The 23,161-nt window shown below is 47.6% G+C and overlaps 1 non-coding gene across 1 annotated transcript; it reads right to left on the bottom strand.

The window, feature by feature from the left end:
- Positions 1 to 21,922: 21,922 nt before the first annotated feature.
- On the bottom strand, positions 21,923 to 21,995 carry TRNAK-CUU (transfer RNA lysine (anticodon CUU)). Its single transcript has one exon. It is a non-coding gene; the product is annotated as a tRNA-Lys (tRNA).
- Between the last annotated feature and the right edge of the window lie 1,166 nt (positions 21,996 to 23,161).

The raw sequence follows: 23,161 nt of genomic DNA, 5'->3' as shown, positions 1-23,161 counted from the left end.
ACCTTTCGGTTAACAGCTGAACGCGCTAACCATTGCGCCACGGAAGCCCAAAAATTAAATGTTCGTCAGGTATTGTGGAAAAACTCTGACTTTTTAACGTTACATTTGAGACCCCACAACACCTCTCCCGGGTGGGCTCGAACCACCAACCTTTCGGTTAACAGCTGAACGCGCTGCGCGCTAACCATTGCGCCACGGAAGCCCAAAAATTAAATGTTCGTCAATTATTGTGGAAAAACTCTGACTTTCTACGTTACATTTGAGATCCCATAACACCGCTCCCGGGTGGGCTCGAACCACCAACCTTTCGGTTAACAGCTGAACGCGCTAACCATTGCGCCACGGAAGCCCAAAAATTGAATGTTCGTCAGGTATTGTGGAAAAACTCTGACTTTTTACGTTACATTTGAGATCCCAAACCACCGCTCCCGGGTGGGCTCGAACCACCAACCTATTGGTTAACAGCCTAACGCGCTAACCATTGAGCCAGGGAAGCTCAGAAATTGAATGGTTGTCATATATTGTGGAAAAGTTATGACTTTTCACGCTACATCTGAGACCCCACAACACCTCTCCCGGGTGGGCTCGAACCACCAACCTTTCGGTTAACAGCTGAACGCGCTAAAAAATGCGCCACGGAAGCCCAAAAATTAAATGTTCGTCAGGTATTGTGGAAAAACTCTGACTTTTTACGTTACATTTGAGATCCCATAACACCGCTCCCGGGTGGGCTCGAACCACCAACCTTTCGTTTAACAGCCGAACGCGCTAACCATTGCGCCACGGAAGCCCGAAAAATAAATGTTCGTCAGGTATTGTGGAAAAACTTTGCCTTTTTACGTTACATTTGAGACTTCACAACACCGCTCCCGGGTGGGCTCGAAGCACCAACCTTTCGGTTAACAGCCGAACGCACTAACCATTGCGCCACGGAAGCCCAAAAATTAAATGTTCGTCAGGTATTGTGGAAAAACTCTGACTTTTTACGTTACATTTGAGATCCCATAACTCCGCTACCGGGTGGGCTCGAACAACCAACCTATTGGTTAACAGCCGAGCGCGCTAACCATTGAGAAACGGAAGCTCAGAAATTAAATGGTTGTCAGGTATTGTGGAAAAGTTATGACTTTTCACGCTACATCAGAGACCCCACAACACCTCTCCCGGGTGGGCTCGAACCACCAACCTTTCGGTTAACAGCTGAACGCGCTGCGCGCTAACCATTGCGCCACGGAAGCCCAAAAATTAAATGTTCGTCAATTATTGTGGAAAAACTCTGACTTTCTACGTTACATTTGAGATCCCATAACACCGCTCCCGGGTGGGCTCGAACCACCAACCTTTCGGTAAACAGCTGAACGCGCTAACCATTGCGCCACGGAAGCCCAAAAATTGAATGTTCGTCAGGTATTGTGGAAAAACTCTGACTTTTTACGTTACATTTGAGATCCCATACCACCGCTCCCGGGTGGGCTCGAACCACCAACCTATTGGTTAACAGCCTAACGCGCTAACCATTGAGCAACGGAAGCTCAGAAATTGAATGGTTGTCATATATTGTGGAAAAGTTATGACTTTTCACGCTACATCTGAGACCCCACAACACCTCTCCCGGGTGGGCTCGAACCACCAACCTTTCGGTTAACAGCTGAACGCGCTAAAAAATGCGCCACGGAAGCCCAAAAATTAAATGTTCGTCAGGTATTGTGGAAAAACTCTGACTTTTTACGTTACATTTTAGACCCCACAACACCTCTCCCGGGTGGGCTCGAACCACCAACCTTTCGGTTAACAGCTGAACGCGCTAACCATTGCGCCACGGAAGCCCAAAAATTAAATGTTCGTCAGGTATTGTGGAAAAACTCTGACTTTTTAACGTTACATTTGAGATCCCATAACACCGCTCCCGGGTGGGCTCGAACCAACAACCTATTGGATAACAGCCGAACGCGCTAACCATTGAGCCACGGAAGCTCAGAAATTGAATGGTTGTCAGGTATTGTGGAGAAACTCTGACTTTTTACGTTACATTTGAGATCCCATAACACCGCTTCCGGGTGGGCTCGAACCACCAACCTTTCGGTTAACAGCTGAACGCGCTAACCATTGCGCCACGGAAGCCCAAAAATTAAATGTTCGTCAGGTATTGTGGAAAAACTCTGACTTTTTACGTTACATTTGAGATCCCATAACACCGCTCCCGGGTGGGCTCGAACCACCAACCTATTGTTTAACAGCCTATCGCGCTAACCATTGAGCCACGGAAGCTCAGAAATTGAATGGTTGTCAGGTATTGTGGAAAAGTTATGACATTTCACGCTACATCTGAGACCCCACAACACCTCTCCTGGGTGGGCTCGAACCACCAACCTTTCGGTTAACAGCTGAACGCGCTAAAAAATGCGAAACGGAAGCCCCAAAATTTAATGTTCGTCAGGTATTGTGGAAAAACTCTGACTTTTTACGTTACATTTGAGATCCCAAACCACCGCTCCCGGGTGGGCTCGAACCACCAACCTATTGGTTAACAGCCTAACGCGCTAACCATTGAGCCAGGGAAGCTCAGAAATTGAATGGTTGTCATATATTGTGGAAAAGTTATGACTTTTCACGCTACATCTGAGACCCCACAACACCTCTCCCGGGTGGGCTCGAACCACCAACCTTTCGGTTAACAGCTGAACGCGCTAAAAAATGCGCCACGGAAGCCCAAAAATTAAATGTTCGTCAGGTATTGTGGAAAAACTCTGACTTTTTACGTTACATTTGAGATCCCATAACACCGCTCCCGGGTGGGCTCGAACCACCAACCTTTCGTTTAACAGCCGAACGCGCTAACCATTGCGCCACGGAAGCCCGAAAAATAAATGTTCGTCAGGTATTGTGGAAAAACTTTGCCTTTTTACGTTACATTTGAGACTTCACAACACCGCTCCCGGGTGGGCTCGAAGCACCAACCTTTCGGTTAACAGCCGAACGCACTAACCATTGCGCCACGGAAGCCCAAAAATTAAATGTTCGTCAGGTATTGTGGAAAAACTCTGACTTTTTACGTTACATTTGAGATCCCATAACTCCGCTACCGGGTGGGCTCGAACAACCAACCTATTGGTTAACAGCCGAGCGCGCTAACCATTGAGAAACGGAAGCTCAGAAATTAAATGGTTGTCAGGTATTGTGGAAAAGTTATGACTTTTCACGCTACATCAGAGACCCCACAACACCTCTCCCGGGTGGGCTCGAACCACCAACCTTTCGGTTAACAGCTGAACGCGCTGCGCGCTAACCATTGCGCCACGGAAGCCCAAAAATTAAATGTTCGTCAATTATTGTGGAAAAACTCTGACTTTCTACGTTACATTTGAGATCCCATAACACCGCTCCCGGGTGGGCTCGAACCACCAACCTTTCGGTAAACAGCTGAACGCGCTAACCATTGCGCCACGGAAGCCCAAAAATTGAATGTTCGTCAGGTATTGTGGAAAAACTCTGACTTTTTACGTTACATTTGAGATCCCATACCACCGCTCCCGGGTGGGCTCGAACCACCAACCTATTGGTTAACAGCCTAACGCGCTAACCATTGAGCCACGGAAGCTCAGAAATTGAATGGTTGTCATATATTGTGGAAAAGTTATGACTTTTCACGCTACATCTGAGACCCCACAACACCTCTCCCGGGTGGGCTCGAACCACCAACCTTTCGGTTAACAGCTGAACGCGCTAAAAAATGCGCCACGGAAGCCCAAAAATTAAATGTTCGTCAGGTATTGTGGAAAAACTCTGACTTTTTACGTTACATTTTAGACCCCACAACACCTCTCCCGGGTGGGCTCGAACCACCAACCTTTCGGTTAACAGCTGAACGCGCTAACCATTGCGCCACGGAAGCCCAAAAATTAAATGTTCGTCAGGTATTGTGGAAAAACTCTGACTTTTTAACGTTACATTTGAGATCCCATAACACCGCTCCCGGGTGGGCTCGAACCAACAACCTATTGGATAACAGCCGAACGCGCTAACCATTGAGCCACGGAAGCTCAGAAATTGAATGGTTGTCAGGTATTGTGGAGAAACTCTGACTTTTTACGTTACATTTGAGATCCCATAACACCGCTTCCGGGTGGGCTCGAACCACCAACCTTTCGGTTAACAGCTGAACGCGCTAACCATTGCGCCACGGAAGCCCAAAAATTAAATGTTCGTCAGGTATTGTGGAAAAACTCTGACTTTTTACGTTACATTTGAGATCCCATAACACCGCTCCCGGGTGGGCTCGAACCACCAACCTATTGTTTAACAGCCTATCGCGCTAACCATTGAGCCACGGAAGCTCAGAAATTGAATGGTTGTCAGGTATTGTGGAAAAGTTATGACATTTCACGCTACATCTGAGACCCCACAACACCTCTCCTGGGTGGGCTCGAACCACCAACCTTTCGGTTAACAGCTGAACGCGCTAAAAAATGCGAAACGGAAGCCCCAAAATTTAATGTTCGTCAGGTATTGTGGAAAAACTCTGACTTTTTACGTTACATTTGAGACCCCACAACACCTCTCCCGGGTGGGCTCGAACCACCAACCTATTGGTTAACAGCCTAACGCGCTAACCATTGAGCCACGGAAGCTCAGAAATTGAATGGTTGTCAGGTATTGTGGAAAAGTTATGACATTTCTCGCTACATCTGAGACCCCACAACACCTCTCCCGGGTGGGCTCGAACCACCAACCTTTCGGTTAACAGCTGAACGCGCTAAAAAATGCGCCACGAAAGCCCCAAAATTAAATGTTCGTCAGGTATTGTGGAAAAACTCTGACTTTTTACGTTACATTCGAGACTTCACAACACCGCTCCCGGGTGGGCTCGAACCGCCAACCTTTCGGTTAACAGCCGAACGCGCTAACCATTGCGCAACGGAAGCCCAAAAATTAAATGTTCGTCAGGTATTGTGCAAAACTCTGACTTTTTACGTTACATTTGAGATCCCATAACCCCGCTCCCGGGTGGGCTCGAACCACCAACCTATTGGTTAACAGCCGAACGCGCTAACCATTGAGCCACGGAAGCTCAGAAATTAAATGGTTGCAGGTATTGTGGAAACGTTATGACTTTTCACGCTTCATCTGAGACCCCACAACACCTCTCCCGGGTGGGCTCGAAACACCAACCTTTCGGTTAACAGCTCAACGCGCTGCGCGCTAACCATTGCGCCACGGAAGCCCAATAATTAAATGTTCGTCAGGTATTGTGGAAAAACTCTGACTTTTTACGTTACATTTGAGATCCCATAACACCGCTCCCGAGTGGGCTCGAACCACCAACCTTTCGGTTAACAGCTGAACGCGCTAACTATTGCGCCACGGAAGCCCGAAAAATAAATGTTCGTCGGGTATTGTGGAAAAACTTTGCCTTTTTACGTTACATTTGAGACTTCACAACACCGCTCCCGGGTGGGCTCGAACCACCAACCTTTCGGTTAACAGCCGAACGCACTAACCATTGCGCCACGGAAGCCCAAAAATTAAAAGTTCGTCAGGTATTGTGGAAAAACTCTGACTTTTTACGTTACATTTGAGATCCCATAACACCGCTCCCGGGTGGGCTCGAACCACCAACCTATTGGTTAACAGCCTAACGCGCTAACCATTGAGCCACGGAAGCTCAGAAATTGAATGGTTGTCAGGTATCGTGGAAAAGTTATGACTTTTCACGCTACATCTGAGACCCCACAACACCTCTCCCGGGTGGGCTCGAACCACCAACCTTTCGGTTAACAGCTGAACGCGCTAAAAAATGCGCCATGGAAACCCAAAAATTAAATGTTCGTCAGGTATTGTGGAAAAACTCTGACTTTTTACGTTACATTTGAGACCCCACAACACTTCTCCCGGGTGGGCTCGAACCACCAACCTTTCGGTTAACAGCTTAACGCGCTAACCATTGCGCCACGGAAGCCCAAAAATTAAATGTTCGTCAGGTATTGTGGAAAAACTCTGACTTTCTACGTTACATTTGAGATCCCATAACACCGCTCCCGGGTGGGCTCGAACCACCAACCTTTCGGTAAACAGCTGAACGCGCTAACCATTGCGCCACGGAAGCCCAAAAATTGAATGTTCGTCAGGTATTGTGGAAAAACTCTGACTTTTTACGTTACATTTGAGATCCCATACCACCGCTCCCGGGTGGGCTCGAACCACCAACCTATTGGTTAACAGCCTAACGCGCTAACCATTGAGCCACGGAAGCTCAGAAATTGAATGGTTGTCATATATTGTGGAAAAGTTATGACTTTTCACGCTACATCTGAGACCCCACAACACCTCTCCCGGGTGGGCTCGAACCACCAACCTTTCGGTTAACAGCTGAACGCGCTAAAAAATGCGCCACGGAAGCCCAAAAATTAAATGTTCGTCAGGTATTGTGGAAAAACTCTGACTTTTTACGTTACATTTTAGACCCCACAACACCTCTCCCGGGTGGGCTCGAACCACCAACCTTTCGGTTAACAGCTGAACGCGCTAACCATTGCGCCACGGAAGCCCAAAAATTAAATGTTCGTCAGGTATTGTGGAAAAACTCTGACTTTTTAACGTTACATTTGAGATCCCATAACACCGCTCCCGGGTGGGCTCGAACCAACAACCTATTGGATAACAGCCGAACGCGCTAACCATTGAGCCACGGAAGCTCAGAAATTGAATGGTTGTCAGGTATTGTGGAGAAACTCTGACTTTTTACGTTACATTTGAGATCCCATAACACCGCTTCCGGGTGGGCTCGAACCACCAACCTTTCGGTTAACAGCTGAACGCGCTAACCATTGCGCCACGGAAGCCCAAAAATTAAATGTTCGTCAGGTATTGTGGAAAAACTCTGACTTTTTACGTTACATTTGAGATCCCATAACACCGCTCCCGGGTGGGCTCGAACCACCAACCTATTGTTTAACAGCCTATCGCGCTAACCATTGAGCCACGGAAGCTCAGAAATTGAATGGTTGTCAGGTATTGTGGAAAAGTTATGACATTTCACGCTACATCTGAGACCCCACAACACCTCTCCTGGGTGGGCTCGAACCACCAACCTTTCGGTTAACAGCTGAACGCGCTAAAAAATGCGAAACGGAAGCCCCAAAATTTAATGTTCGTCAGGTATTGTGGAAAAACTCTGACTTTTTACGTTACATTTGAGACCCCACAACACCTCTCCCGGGTGGGCTCGAACCACCAACCTATTGGTTAACAGCCTAACGCGCTAACCATTGAGCCACGGAAGCTCAGAAATTGAATGGTTGTCAGGTATTGTGGAAAAGTTATGACATTTCTCGCTACATCTGAGACCCCACAACACCTCTCCCGGGTGGGCTCGAACCACCAACCTTTCGGTTAACAGCTGAACGCGCTAAAAAATGCGCCACGAAAGCCCCAAAATTAAATGTTCGTCAGGTATTGTGGAAAAACTCTGACTTTTTACGTTACATTCGAGACTTCACAACACCGCTCCCGGGTGGGCTCGAACCGCCAACCTTTCGGTTAACAGCCGAACGCGCTAACCATTGCGCAACGGAAGCCCAAAAATTAAATGTTCGTCAGGTATTGTGCAAAACTCTGACTTTTTACGTTACATTTGAGATCCCATAACCCCGCTCCCGGGTGGGCTCGAACCACCAACCTATTGGTTAACAGCCGAACGCGCTAACCATTGAGCCACGGAAGCTCAGAAATTAAATGGTTGCAGGTATTGTGGAAAAGTTATGACTTTTCACGCTTCATCTGAGACCCCACAACACCTCTCCCGGGTGGGCTCGAAACACCAACCTTTCGGTTAACAGCTCAACGCGCTGCGCGCTAACCATTGCGCCACGGAAGCCCAATAATTAAATGTTCGTCAGGTATTGTGGAAAAACTCTGACTTTTTACGTTACATTTGAGATCCCATAACACCGCTGCCGAGTGGGCTCGAACCACCAACCTTTCGGTTAACAGCTGAACGCGCTAACTATTGCGCCACGGAAGCCCGAAAAATAAATGTTCGTCGGGTATTGTGGAAAAACTTTGCCTTTTTACGTTACATTTGAGACTTCACAACACCGCTCCCGGGTGGGCTCGAACCACCAACCTTTCGGTTAACAGCCGAACGCACTAACCATTGCGCCACGGAAGCCCAAAAATTAAAAGTTCGTCAGGTATTGTGGAAAAACTCTGACTTTTTACGTTACATTTGAGATCCCATAACACCGCTCCCGGGTGGGCTCGAACCACCAACCTATTGGTTAACAGCCTAACGCGCTAACCATTGAGCCACGGAAGCTCAGAAATTGAATGGTTGTCAGGTATCGTGGAAAAGTTATGACTTTTCACGCTACATCTGAGACCCCACAACACCTCTCCCGGGTGGGCTCGAACCACCAACCTTTCGGTTAACAGCTGAACGCGCTAAAAAATGCGCCATGGAAACCCAAAAATTAAATGTTCGTCAGGTATTGTGGAAAAACTCTGACTTTTTACGTTACATTTGAGACCCCACAACACTTCTCCCGGGTGGGCTCGAACCACCAACCTTTCGGTTAACAGCTTAACGCGCTAACCATTGCGCCACGGAAGCCCAAAAATTAAATGTTCGTCAGGTATTGTGGAAAAACTCTGACTTTTTACGTTACATTTGAGATCCCGTAACACCGCTCCCGGGTGGGCTCGAACCACCAACCTTTCGGTTAACAGCTGAACGCGCTAACCATTGCGCCACGGAAGCCCAAAAATTAAATGTTCGTCAGGTATTGTGGAAAAACTTTGCCTTTTTACGTTACATTTGAGACTTCACAACACCGCTCCCGGGTGGGCTCGAACCACCAACCTTTAGGTTAACAGCCGAACGCACTAACCATTGCGCCGCGGAAGCCCAAAAATTAAATGTTCTTCAGGTATTGTGGAAAAACTCTGACTTTTTACGTTACATTAGAGATCCCATAACACCACTACCGGGTGGGTTCGAACCACCAACCTTTCGGTTAACAGCTGAACGCGCTAACCATTGCGCCACGGAAGCCCAAAAATTAAATGTTCGTCAGGTATTGTGGAAAAACTTTGCCTTTTTACGTTACATTTGAGACTTCACAACACCGCTCCCGGGTGGGCTCGAACCACCAACCTTTAGGTTAACAGCCGAACGCACTAACCATTGCGCCGCGGAAGCCCAAAAATTAAATGTTCTTCAGGTATTGTGGAAAAACTCTGACTTTTTACGTTACATTAGAGATCCCATAACACCGCTTCCGGGTGGGCTCGAACCACCAACCTTTCGGTTAACAGCTGAACGCGCTAACCATTGCGCCACGGAAGCCCAAAAATTAAATGTTCGTCAGGTATTGTGGAAAAACTCTGACTTTTTACGTTACATTTGAGATCCCATAACACCGCTCCCGGGTGGGCTCGAACCACCAACCTATTGTTTAACAGCCTATCGCGCTAACCATTGAGCCACGGAAGCTCAGAAATTGAATGGTTGTCAGGTATTGTGGAAAAGTTATGACATTTCACGCTACATCTGAGACCCCACAACACCTCTCCTGGGTGGGCTCGAACCACCAACCTTTCGGTTAACAGCTGAACGCGCTAAAAAATGCGAAACGGAAGCCCCAAAATTTAATGTTCGTCAGGTATTGTGGAAAAACTCTGACTTTTTACGTTACATTTGAGACCCCACAACACCTCTCCCGGGTGGGCTCGAACCACCAACCTATTGGTTAACAGCCTAACGCGCTAACCATTGAGCCACGGAAGCTCAGAAATTGAATGGTTGTCAGGTATTGTGGAAAAGTTATGACATTTCTCGCTACATCTGAGACCCCACAACACCTCTCCCGGGTGGGCTCGAACCACCAACCTTTCGGTTAACAGCTGAACGCGCTAAAAAATGCGCCACGAAAGCCCCAAAATTAAATGTTCGTCAGGTATTGTGGAAAAACTCTGACTTTTTACGTTACATTCGAGACTTCACAACACCGCTCCCGGGTGGGCTCGAACCGCCAACCTTTCGGTTAACAGCCGAACGCGCTAACCATTGCGCAACGGAAGCCCAAAAATTAAATGTTCGTCAGGTATTGTGCAAAACTCTGACTTTTTACGTTACATTTGAGATCCCATAACCCCGCTCCCGGGTGGGCTCGAACCACCAACCTATTGGTTAACAGCCGAACGCGCTAACCATTGAGCCACGGAAGCTCAGAAATTAAATGGTTGCAGGTATTGTGGAAAAGTTATGACTTTTCACGCTTCATCTGAGACCCCACAACACCTCTCCCGGGTGGGCTCGAAACACCAACCTTTCGGTTAACAGCTCAACGCGCTGCGCGCTAACCATTGCGCCACGGAAGCCCAATAATTAAATGTTCGTCAGGTATTGTGGAAAAACTCTGACTTTTTACGTTACATTTGAGATCCCATAACACCGCTGCCGAGTGGGCTCGAACCACCAACCTTTCGGTTAACAGCTGAACGCGCTAACTATTGCGCCACGGAAGCCCGAAAAATAAATGTTCGTCGGGTATTGTGGAAAAACTTTGCCTTTTTACGTTACATTTGAGACTTCACAACACCGCTCCCGGGTGGGCTCGAACCACCAACCTTTCGGTTAACAGCCGAACGCACTAACCATTGCGCCACGGAAGCCCAAAAATTAAAAGTTCGTCAGGTATTGTGGAAAAACTCTGACTTTTTACGTTACATTTGAGATCCCATAACACCGCTCCCGGGTGGGCTCGAACCACCAACCTATTGGTTAACAGCCTAACGCGCTAACCATTGAGCCACGGAAGCTCAGAAATTGAATGGTTGTCAGGTATCGTGGAAAAGTTATGACTTTTCACGCTACATCTGAGACCCCACAACACCTCTCCCGGGTGGGCTCGAACCACCAACCTTTCGGTTAACAGCTGAACGCGCTAAAAAATGCGCCATGGAAACCCAAAAATTAAATGTTCGTCAGGTATTGTGGAAAAACTCTGACTTTTTACGTTACATTTGAGACCCCACAACACTTCTCCCGGGTGGGCTCGAACCACCAACCTTTCGGTTAACAGCTTAACGCGCTAACCATTGCGCCACGGAAGCCCAAAAATTAAATGTTCGTCAGGTATTGTGGAAAAACTCTGACTTTTTACGTTACATTTGAGATCCCGTAACACCGCTCCCGGGTGGGCTCGAACCACCAACCTTTCGGTTAACAGCTGAACGCGCTAACCATTGCGCCACGGAAGCCCAAAAATTAAATGTTCGTCAGGTATTGTGGAAAAACTTTGCCTTTTTACGTTACATTTGAGACTTCACAACACCGCTCCCGGGTGGGCTCGAACCACCAACCTTTAGGTTAACAGCCGAACGCACTAACCATTGCGCCGCGGAAGCCCAAAAATTAAATGTTCTTCAGGTATTGTGGAAAAACTCTGACTTTTTACGTTACATTAGAGATCCCATAACACCACTACCGGGTGGGTTCGAACCACCAACCTATTGGTTAACAGCCGAGCGCGCTAACCATTGAGCCACGGAAGCTCAGAAATTAAATGGTTGTCAGGTATTGTGGAAACGTTATGACTTTTCACGCTACATCTGAGACCCCACAACACCTCTCCCGGGTGGGCTCGAAGCACCAACCTTTCGGTTAACAGCTGAACGCGCTAAAAAATGCGCCACGGAAGCCCAAAAATTAAATGTTCTTCAGGTATTGTGGAAAAACTCTGACTTTTTACGTTACATTTGAGATCCCATACCACCGCCCCCGGGTGGGCTCGAACCACCAACCTATTGGTTAACAGCCTAACGCGCTAACCATTGAGCCACGGAAGCTCAGAAATTGAATGGTTGTCATATATTGTGGAAAAGTTATGACTTTTCACGCTACATCTGAGACCCCACAACACCTCTCCCGGGTGGGCTCGAACCACCAACCTTTCGGTTAACAGCTGAACGCGCTAAAAAATGCGCAACGGAAGCCCAAAAATTAAATGTTCGTCAGGTATTGTGGAAAAACTCTGACTTTATACGTTACATTTGAGACCCCACAACACCTCTCCCGGGTGGGCTCGAACCACCAACCTTTCGGTTAACAGCCGAACGCACTAACCATTGCGCCACGGAAGCCCAAAAATTAAAAGTTCGTCAGGTATTGTGGAAAAACTCTGACTTTTTACGTTACATTTGAGATCCCATAACACCGCTACCGGGTGGGCTCGAACAACCAACCTATTGGTTAACAGCCGAGCGCGCTAACCATTGAGAAACGGAAGCTCAGAAATTAAATGGTTGTCAGGTATTGTGGAAAAGTTATGACTTTTCACGCTACATCTGAGATCCCATAACACCGCTCCCGAGTGGGCTCGAACCACCAACCTTTCGGTTAACAGCTGAACGCGCTAACTATTGCGCCACGGAAGCCCGAAAAATAAATGTTCGTCGGGTATTGTGGAAAAACTTTGCCTTTTTACGTTACATTTGAGACTTCACAACACCGCTCCCGGGTGGGCTCGAACCACCAACCTTTCGGTTAACAGCCGAACGCACTAACCATTGCGCCACGGAAGCCCAAAAATTAAAAGTTCGTCAGGTATTGTGGAAAAACTCTGACTTTTTACGTTACATTTGAGATCCCATAACACCGCTACCGGGTGGGCTCGAACAACCAACCTATTGGTTAACAGCCGAGCGCGCTAACCATTGAGAAACGGAAGCTCAGAAATTAAATGGTTGTCAGGTATTGTGGAAAAGTTATGACTTTTCACGCTACATCTGAGACCCCACAACACCTCTCCCGGGTGGGTTCGAACCACCAACCTTTCGGTTAACAGCTGAACGCGCTAAATAATGCGCCACGGAAGCCCAAAAATTAAATGATCGTCAGGTATTGTGGAAAAACTCTGACTTTTTACGTTACTTTTGAGACCCCACAACACCTTTCCCGGGTGGGCTCGAACCACCAACCTTTCGGTTAACAGCTGAACGCGCTAACCATTGCGCCACGGAAGCCCAAAAATTAAATGTTCGTCAGGTATTGTGGAAAAACTCTGACTTCTTACGTTACATTTGAGATCCCATAACACCGCTCCCGGGTGGGCTCGAACCACCAACCTATTGGTTAACAGCCTAACGCGCTAACCATTGAGCCACGGAAGCTCAGAAATTGAATGGTTGTCAGGTATTGTGGAAAAGTTATGACTTTTCACGCTACATCTGAGACCCCACAACACCTCTCCCGGGTGGGCTCGAACCACCAAACTTTCGGTTAACAGCTGAACGCGCTAAATAATGCGCCACGGAAGCCCAAAAATTAAATGTTCGTCAGGTATTGTGGAAAAACTCTGACTTTTTACGTTACTTTTGAGACCCCACAACACCTTTCCCGGGTGGGCTCGAACCACCAACCTTTCGGTTAACAGCTGAACGCGCTAACCATTGCGCCACGGAAGCCCAAAAATTAAATGTTCGTCAGGTATTGTGGAAAAACTCTGACTTTTTACGTTACATTTGAGATCCCATAACACCGCTACCGGGTGGGCTCGAACAACCAACCTATTGGTTAACAGCCGAGCGCGCTAACCATTGAGAAACGGAAGCTCAGAAATTGAATGGTTGTCAGGTATTGTGGAAAAGTTATGACATTTCACGCTACATCTGAGACACCACAACACCTCTCCTGGGTGGGCTCGAACCACCAACCTTTCGGTTAACAGCTGAACGCGCTAAAAAATGCGCCACGGAAGCCCCAAAATTTAATGTTCGTCAGGTATTGTGGAAAAACTCTGACTTTTTACGTTACATTTGAGACCCCACAACACCTCTCCCGGGTGGGCTCGAACCACCAACCTATTGGTTAACAGCCTAACGCGCTAACCATTGAGCCACGGAAGCTCAGAAATTGAATGGTTGTCAGGTATTGTGGAAAAGTTATGACATTTCACGCTACATCTGAGACCCCACAACACCTCTCCCGGGTGGGCTCGAACCACCAACCTTTCGGTTAACAGCTGAACGCGCTAAAAAATGCGCCACGGAAGCCCCAAAATTAAATGTTCGTCAGGTATTGTGGAAAAACTCTGACTTTTTACGTTACATTCGAGACTTAACAACACCGCTCCCGGGTGGGCTCGAACCGCCAACCTTTCGGTTAACAGCCGAACGCGCTAACCATTGCGCAACGGAAGCCCAAAAATTAAATGTTCGTCAGGTATTGTGGAAAAACTCTGACTTCTTACGTTACATTTGAGATCCCATAACACCGCTCCCGGGTGGGCTCGAACCACCAACCTATTGGTTAACAGCCTAACGCGCTAACCATTGAGCCACGGAAGCTCAGAAATTGAATGGTTGTCAGGTATTGTGGAAAAGTTATGACTTTTCACGCTACATCTGAGACCCCACAACACCTCTCCCGGGTGGGCTCGAACCACCAAACTTTCGGTTAACAGCTGAACGCGCTAAATAATGCGCCACGGAAGCCCAAAAATTAAATGTTCGTCAGGTATTGTGGAAAAACTCTGACTTTTTACGTTACTTTTGAGACCCCACAACACCTTTCCCGGGTGGGCTCGAACCACCAACCTTTCGGTTAACAGCTGAACGCGCTAACCATTGCGCCACGGAAGCCCAAAAATTAAATGTTCGTCAGGTATTGTGGAAAAACTCTGACTTTTTACGTTACATTTGAGATCCCATAACACCGCTACCGGGTGGGCTCGAACAACCAACCTATTGGTTAACAGCCGAGCGCGCTAACCATTGAGAAACGGAAGCTCAGAAATTGAATGGTTGTCAGGTATTGTGGAAAAGTTATGACATTTCACGCTACATCTGAGACACCACAACACCTCTCCTGGGTGGGCTCGAACCACCAACCTTTCGGTTAACAGCTGAACGCGCTAAAAAATGCGCCACGGAAGCCCCAAAATTTAATGTTCGTCAGGTATTGTGGAAAAACTCTGACTTTTTACGTTACATTTGAGACCCCACAACACCTCTCCCGGGTGGGCTCGAACCACCAACCTATTGGTTAACAGCCTAACGCGCTAACCATTGAGCCACGGAAGCTCAGAAATTGAATGGTTGTCAGGTATTGTGGAAAAGTTATGACATTTCACGCTACATCTGAGACCCCACAACACCTCTCCCGGGTGGGCTCGAACCACCAACCTTTCGGTTAACAGCTGAACGCGCTAAAAAATGCGCCACGGAAGCCCCAAAATTAAATGTTCGTCAGGTATTGTGGAAAAACTCTGACTTTTTACGTTACATTCGAGACTTAACAACACCGCTCCCGGGTGGGCTCGAACCGCCAACCTTTCGGTTAACAGCCGAACGCGCTAACCATTGCGCAACGGAAGCCCAAAAATTAAATGTTCGTCAGGTATTGTGCAAAACTCTGACTTTTTACGTTACATTTGAGATCCCATAACCCCGCTCCCGGGTGGGCTCGAACCACCAACCTATTGGTTAACAGCCGAACGCGCTAACCATTGAGCCACGGAAGCTCAGAAATTAAATGGTTGCAGGTATTGTGGAAAAGTTATGACTTTTCACGCTTCATCTGAGACCCCACAACACCTCTCCCGGGTGGGCTCGAAACACCAACCTTTCGGTTAACAGCTCAACGCGCTGCGCGGTAACCATTGCGCCACGGAAGCCCAATAATTAAATGTTCGTCAGGTATTGTGGAAAAACTCTGACTTTTTACGTTACATTTGAGATGCCATAACACCGCTCCCGAGTGGGCTCGAACCACCAACCTTTCGGTTAACAGCTGAACGCGCTAACTATTGCGCCACGGAAGCCCGAAAAATAAATGTTCGTCGGGTATTGTGGAAAAACTTTGCCTTTTTACGTTACTTTTGAGACCCCACAACACCTATCCCGGGTGGGCTCGAACCACCAACCTTTCGGTTAACAGCTGAACGCGCTAACCATTGCGCCACGGAAGCCCGAAAATTAAATGTTCGTCAGGTATTGTGGAAAAACTCTGACTTTTTACGTTACATTTGAGATCCCATAACACCGCTCCCGGGTGGGCTCGAACCACCAACCTATTGGTTAACAGCCTAACGCGCTAACCATTGAGCCACGGAAGCTCAGAAATTGAATGGTTGTCAGGTATTGTGGAAAGGTTATGACTTTTCACGCTACATCTGAGACCCCACAACACCTCTCCCGGGTGGGCTCGAACCACCAAACTTTCGGTTAACAGCTGAACGCGCTAAATAATGCGCCACGGAAGCCCAAAAATTAAATGTTCGTCAGGTATTGTGGAAAAACTCTGACTTTTTACGTTACTTTTGAGACCCCACAACACCTTTCCCGGGTGGGCTCGAACCACCAACCTTTCGGTTAACAGCTGAACGCGCTAACCATTGCGCCACGGAAGCCCAAAAATTAAATGTTCGTCAGGTATTGTGGAAAAACTCTGACTTTTTACGTTACATTTGAGATCCCATAACACCGCTCCCGGGTGGGCTCGAACCACCAACCTATTGGTTAACAGCCTAACGCGCTAACCATTGAGCCACGGAAGCTCAGAAATTGAATGGTTGTCAGGTATTGTGGAAAAGTTATGACTTTTCACGCTATATCTGAGACCCCACAACACCTCTCCCGGTTGGGCTCGAACCACCAAACTTTCGGTTAACAGCTGAACGCGCTAAAAAATGCGCCATGGAAACCCAAAAATTAAATGTTCGTTAGGTATTGTGGAAAAACTCTGACTTTTTACGTTACATTTGAGACCCCACAACACTTCTCCCGGGTGGGCTCGAACCACCAACCTTTCGGTTAACAGCTTAACGCGCTAACCATTGCGCCACGGAAGCCCAAAAATTAAATGTTCGTCAGGTATTGTGGAAAAACCCTGACTTTTTACGTTACATTTGAGATCCCGTAACCCCGCTCCCGGGTGGGCTCGAACCACCAACCTTTCGGTTAACAGCTGAACGCGCTAACCATTGCGCCACGGAAGCCCAAAAATTAAATGTTCGTCAGGTATTGTGGAAAAACTTTGCCTTTTTACGTTACATTTGAGACTTCACAACACCGCTCCCGGGTGGGCTCGAACCACCAACCTTTAGGTTAACAGCCGAACGCGCTAACCATTGCACCACGGAAGCCCAAAAATTAAATGTTCGTCAGGTATTGTGGAAAAACTTTGCCTTTTTACGTTATATTTGAGACTTCACAACACCGCTCCCGGGTGGGCTCGAACCACCAACCTTTCGGTTAACAGCCGTACGCGCTAACCATTGCGCCACGGAAGCCCAAAAATTAAATGTTCGTCAGGTATTGTGGAAAAACTCTGACTTTTTTCGTTACATTTGAGATCCCATAACACCGCTCCCGGGTGGGCTCGAACCACCAACCTTTCGTTTAACAGCCGAACGCGCTAACCATTGCGCCACGGAAGCCCAAAAATTAAATGTTCGTCAGGTATTGTGGAAAAACTCTGACTTTTTACGTTACATTTGAGATCCCATAACACCGCTCCCGGGTGGGCTCGAACCACCAGCCTATTGGTTAACAGCCGAACGCGCTAACCATTGAGCCACGGAAGCTCAGAAATTAAATGGTTGTCAGGTATTGTGGAAAAGTTATGACTTTTCACGCTTCATCTGAGACCCCACAACACCTCTCCCGGGTGGGCTCGAAACACCAACCTTTCGGTTAACAGCCGAACGCGCTAAAAAATGCGCCATGGAAACCCAAAAATTAAATGTTCGTTAGGTATTGTGGAAAAACTCTGACTTTTTACGTTACATTTGAGACCCCACAACACTTCTCCCGGGTGGGCTCGAACCACCAACCTTTCGGTTAACAGCTTAACGCGCTAACCATTGCGCCACGGAAGCCCAAAAATTAAATGTTCGTCAGGTATTGTGGAAAAACCCTGACTTTTTACGTTACATTTGAGATCCCGTAACCCCGCTCCCGGGTGGGCTCGAACCACCAACCTTTCGGTTAACAGCTGAACGCGCTAACCATTGCGCCACGGAAGCCCAAAAATTAAATGTTCGTCAGGTATTGTGGAAAAACTTTGCCTTTTTACGTTACATTTGAGACTTCACAACACCGCTCCCGGGTGGGCTCGAACCACCAACCTTTAGGTTAACAGCCGAACGCGCTAACCATTGCACCACGGAAGCCCAAAAATTAAATGTTCGTCAGGTATTGTGGAAAAACTTTGCCTTTTTACGTTATATTTGAGACTTCACAACACCGCTCCCGGGTGGGCTCGAACCACCAACCTTTCGGTTAACAGCCGTACGCGCTAACCATTGCGCCACGGAAGCCCAAAAATTAAATGTTCGTCAGGTATTGTGGAAAAACTCTGACTTTTTTCGTTACATTTGAGATCCCATAACACCGCTCCCGGGTGGGCTCGAACCACCAACCTTTCGTTTAACAGCCGAACGCGCTAACCATTGCGCCACGGAAGCCCAAAAATTAAATGTTCGTCAGGTATTGTGGAAAAACTCTGACTTTTTACGTTACATTTGAGATCCCATAACACCGCTCCCGGGTGGGCTCGAACCACCAGCCTATTGGTTAACAGCCGAACGCGCTAACCATTGAGCCACGGAAGCTCAGAAATTAAATGGTTGTCAGGTATTGTGGAAAAGTTATGACTTTTCACGCTTCATCTGAGACCCCACAACACCTCTCCCGGGTGGGCTCGAAACACCAACCTTTCGGTTAACAGCCGAACGCACTAACCATTGCGCCACGGAAGCCCAAAAAATAAATGTTCGTCGGGTATTGTGGAAAAACTTTGCCTTTTTACGTTACTTTTGAGACCCCACAACACCTATCCCGGGTGGGCTCGAACCACCAACCTTTCGGTTAACAGCTGAACGCGCTAACCATTGCGCCACGGAAGCCCGAAAATTAAATGTTCGTCAGGTATTGTGGAAAAACTCTGACTTTTTACGTTACATTTGAGATCCCATAACACCGCTCCCGGGTGGGCTCGAACCACCAACCTATTGGTTAACAGCCTAACGCGCTAACCATTGAGCCACGGAAGCTCAGAAATTGAATGGTTGTCAGGTATTGTGGAAAGGTTATGACTTTTCACGCTACATCTGAGACCCCACAACACCTCTCCCGGGTGGGCTCGAACCACCAAACTTTCGGTTAACAGCTGAACGCGCTAAATAATGCGCCACGGAAGCCCAAAAATTAAATGTTCGTCAGGTATTGTGGAAAAACTCTGACTTTTTACGTTACTTTTGAGACCCCACAACACCTTTCCCGGGTGGGCTCGAACCACCAACCTTTCGGTTAACAGCTGAACGCGCTAACCATTGCGCCACGGAAGCCCAAAAATTAAATGTTCGTCAGGTATTGTGGAAAAACTCTGACTTTTTACGTTACATTTGAGATCCCATAACACCGCTCCCGGGTGGGCTCGAACCACCAACCTATTGGTTAACAGCCTAACGCGCTAACCATTGAGCCACGGAAGCTCAGAAATTGAATGGTTGTCAGGTATTGTGGAAAAGTTATGACTTTTCACGCTATATCTGAGACCCCACAACACCTCTCCCGGTTGGGCTCGAACCACCAAACTTTCGGTTAACAGCTGAACGCGCTAAAAAATGCGCCATGGAAACCCAAAAATTAAATGTTCGTTAGGTATTGTGGAAAAACTCTGACTTTTTACGTTACATTTGAGACCCCACAACACTTCTCCCGGGTGGGCTCGAACCACCAACCTTTCGGTTAACAGCTTAACGCGCTAACCATTGCGCCACGGAAGCCCAAAAATTAAATGTTCGTCAGGTATTGTGGAAAAACCCTGACTTTTTACGTTACATTTGAGATCCCGTAACCCCGCTCCCGGGTGGGCTCGAACCACCAACCTTTCGGTTAACAGCTGAACGCGCTAACCATTGCGCCACGGAAGCCCAAAAATTAAATGTTCGTCAGGTATTGTGGAAAAACTTTGCCTTTTTACGTTACATTTGAGACTTCACAACACCGCTCCCGGGTGGGCTCGAACCACCAACCTTTAGGTTAACAGCCGAACGCGCTAACCATTGCACCACGGAAGCCCAAAAATTAAATGTTCGTCAGGTATTGTGGAAAAACTTTGCCTTTTTACGTTATATTTGAGACTTCACAACACCGCTCCCGGGTGGGCTCGAACCACCAACCTTTCGGTTAACAGCCGTACGCGCTAACCATTGCGCCACGGAAGCCCAAAAATTAAATGTTCGTCAGGTATTGTGGAAAAACTCTGACTTTTTTCGTTACATTTGAGATCCCATAACACCGCTCCCGGGTGGGCTCGAACCACCAACCTTTCGTTTAACAGCCGAACGCGCTAACCATTGCGCCACGGAAGCCCAAAAATTAAATGTTCGTCAGGTATTGTGGAAAAACTCTGACTTTTTACGTTACATTTGAGATCCCATAACACCGCTCCCGGGTGGGCTCGAACCACCAGCCTATTGGTTAACAGCCGAACGCGCTAACCATTGAGCCACGGAAGCTCAGAAATTAAATGGTTGTCAGGTATTGTGGAAAAGTTATGACTTTTCACGCTTCATCTGAGACCCCACAACACCTCTCCCGGGTGGGCTCGAAACACCAACCTTTCGGTTAACAGCCGAACGCGCTAAAAAATGCGCCATGGAAACCCAAAAATTAAATGTTCGTTAGGTATTGTGGAAAAACTCTGACTTTTTACGTTACATTTGAGACCCCACAACACTTCTCCCGGGTGGGCTCGAACCACCAACCTTTCGGTTAACAGCTTAACGCGCTAACCATTGCGCCACGGAAGCCCAAAAATTAAATGTTCGTCAGGTATTGTGGAAAAACCCTGACTTTTTACGTTACATTTGAGATCCCGTAACCCCGCTCCCGGGTGGGCTCGAACCACCAACCTTTCGGTTAACAGCTGAACGCGCTAACCATTGCGCCACGGAAGCCCAAAAATTAAATGTTCGTCAGGTATTGTGGAAAAACTTTGCCTTTTTACGTTACATTTGAGACTTCACAACACCGCTCCCGGGTGGGCTCGAACCACCAACCTTTAGGTTAACAGCCGAACGCGCTAACCATTGCACCACGGAAGCCCAAAAATTAAATGTTCGTCAGGTATTGTGGAAAAACTTTGCCTTTTTACGTTATATTTGAGACTTCACAACACCGCTCCCGGGTGGGCTCGAACCACCAACCTTTCGGTTAACAGCCGTACGCGCTAACCATTGCGCCACGGAAGCCCAAAAATTAAATGTTCGTCAGGTATTGTGGAAAAACTCTGACTTTTTTCGTTACATTTGAGATCCCATAACACCGCTCCCGGGTGGGCTCGAACCACCAACCTTTCGTTTAACAGCCGAACGCGCTAACCATTGCGCCACGGAAGCCCAAAAATTAAATGTTCGTCAGGTATTGTGGAAAAACTCTGACTTTTTACGTTACATTTGAGATCCCATAACACCGCTCCCGGGTGGGCTCGAACCACCAGCCTATTGGTTAACAGCCGAACGCGCTAACCATTGAGCCACGGAAGCTCAGAAATTAAATGGTTGTCAGGTATTGTGGAAAAGTTATGACTTTTCACGCTTCATCTGAGACCCCACAACACCTCTCCCGGGTGGGCTCGAAACACCAACCTTTCGGTTAACAGCCGAACGCACTAACCATTGCGCCACGGAAGCCCAAAAATTAAATGTTCGTCAGGTATTGTGGAAAAACTCTGACTTTTTACGTTACATTTGAGACCCCACAACACCTCTCCTGGGTGGGCTCGAACCACCAACCTTTCGGTTAACAGCTGAACGCGCTAACCATTGAGCCACGGAAGCTCAGAAATTGAATGGTTGTCAGGTATTGTGGAAAAACTCTGACTTTTTACGTTACATTTGAGATCCCAAAACACCGCTTCCGGGTGGGCTCGAACCACCAACCTTTCGGTTAAGAGCTGAACGCGCTAAGAAATGCGCCACGGAAGCCCAAAAATTAAATGTTCGTCAGGTATTGTGGAAAAACTCTGACTTTTTACGTTACTTTTGAGACCCCACAACACCTCTCCCGGGTGGGCTCGAACCACCAACCTTTCGGTTAACAGCTGAATGCGCTAACTATTGCGCCACGGAAGCCCAAAAAGTAAATGTTCGTTAGGTATTGTGGAAAAACCCTGACTTTTTACGTTACATTTGAGATCCCATAACGCCGCTCCCGGGTGGGCTCGAACCACCAACCTTTCGGTTAACAGCCGAACACGCTAACCATTGCGCCACGGAAGCCCAAAAAATAAATGTTCGTCAGGTATTGTGGAAAAACTTTGCCTTTTTACGTTACATTTGAGACTTCACAACACCACTCCCGGGTGGGCTCGAACCACCAGCCTTTCGGTTAACAGCCGAACGCGCTAACCATTGCACCACGGAAGCCCAAAAATTAAATGTTCGTCAGGTATTGTGGAAAAACTTTGCCTTTTTACGTTATATTTGAGACTTCACAACACCGCTCCCGGGTGGGCTCGAACCACCAACCTTTCGGTTAACAGCCGTACGCGCTAACCATTGCGCCACGGAAGCCCAAAAATTAAATGTTCGTCAGGTATTGTGGAAAAACTCTGACTTTTTTCGTTACATTTGAGATCCCATAACACCGCTCCCGGGTGGGCTCGAACCACCAACCTTTCGTTTAACAGCCGAACGCGCTAACCATTGCGCCACGGAAGCCCAAAAATTAAATGTTCGTCAGGTATTGTGGAAAAACTCTGACTTTTTACGTTACATTTGAGATCCCATAACACCGCTCCCGGGTGGGCTCGAACCACCAGCCTATTGGTTAACAGCCGAACGCGCTAACCATTGAGCCACGGAAGCTCAGAAATTAAATGGTTGTCAGGTATTGTGGAAAAGTTATGACTTTTCACGCTTCATCTGAGACCCCACAACACCTCTCCCGGGTGGGCTCGAAACACCAACCTTTCGGTTAACAGCCGAACGCACTAACCATTGCGCCACGGAAGCCCAAAAATTAAAAGTTCGTCAGGTATTGTGGAAAAACTCTGACTTGTTACGTTACATTTGAGACCCCACAACACCTCTCCTGGGTGGGCACGAACCACCAACCTTTCGGTTAACAGCTGAACGCGCTAACCATTGAG

The sequence above is a fragment of the Phalangium opilio genome, unplaced genomic scaffold (genome assembly GCF_054372755.1).
Source record: "Phalangium opilio isolate 3A_F unplaced genomic scaffold, DU_Popi_V2 ptg000505l_1, whole genome shotgun sequence".
Classification (NCBI taxonomy): Eukaryota; Metazoa; Arthropoda; class Arachnida; order Opiliones; family Phalangiidae; genus Phalangium; species Phalangium opilio.
This window is presented reverse-complemented; position numbering and strand designations above follow the sequence as displayed.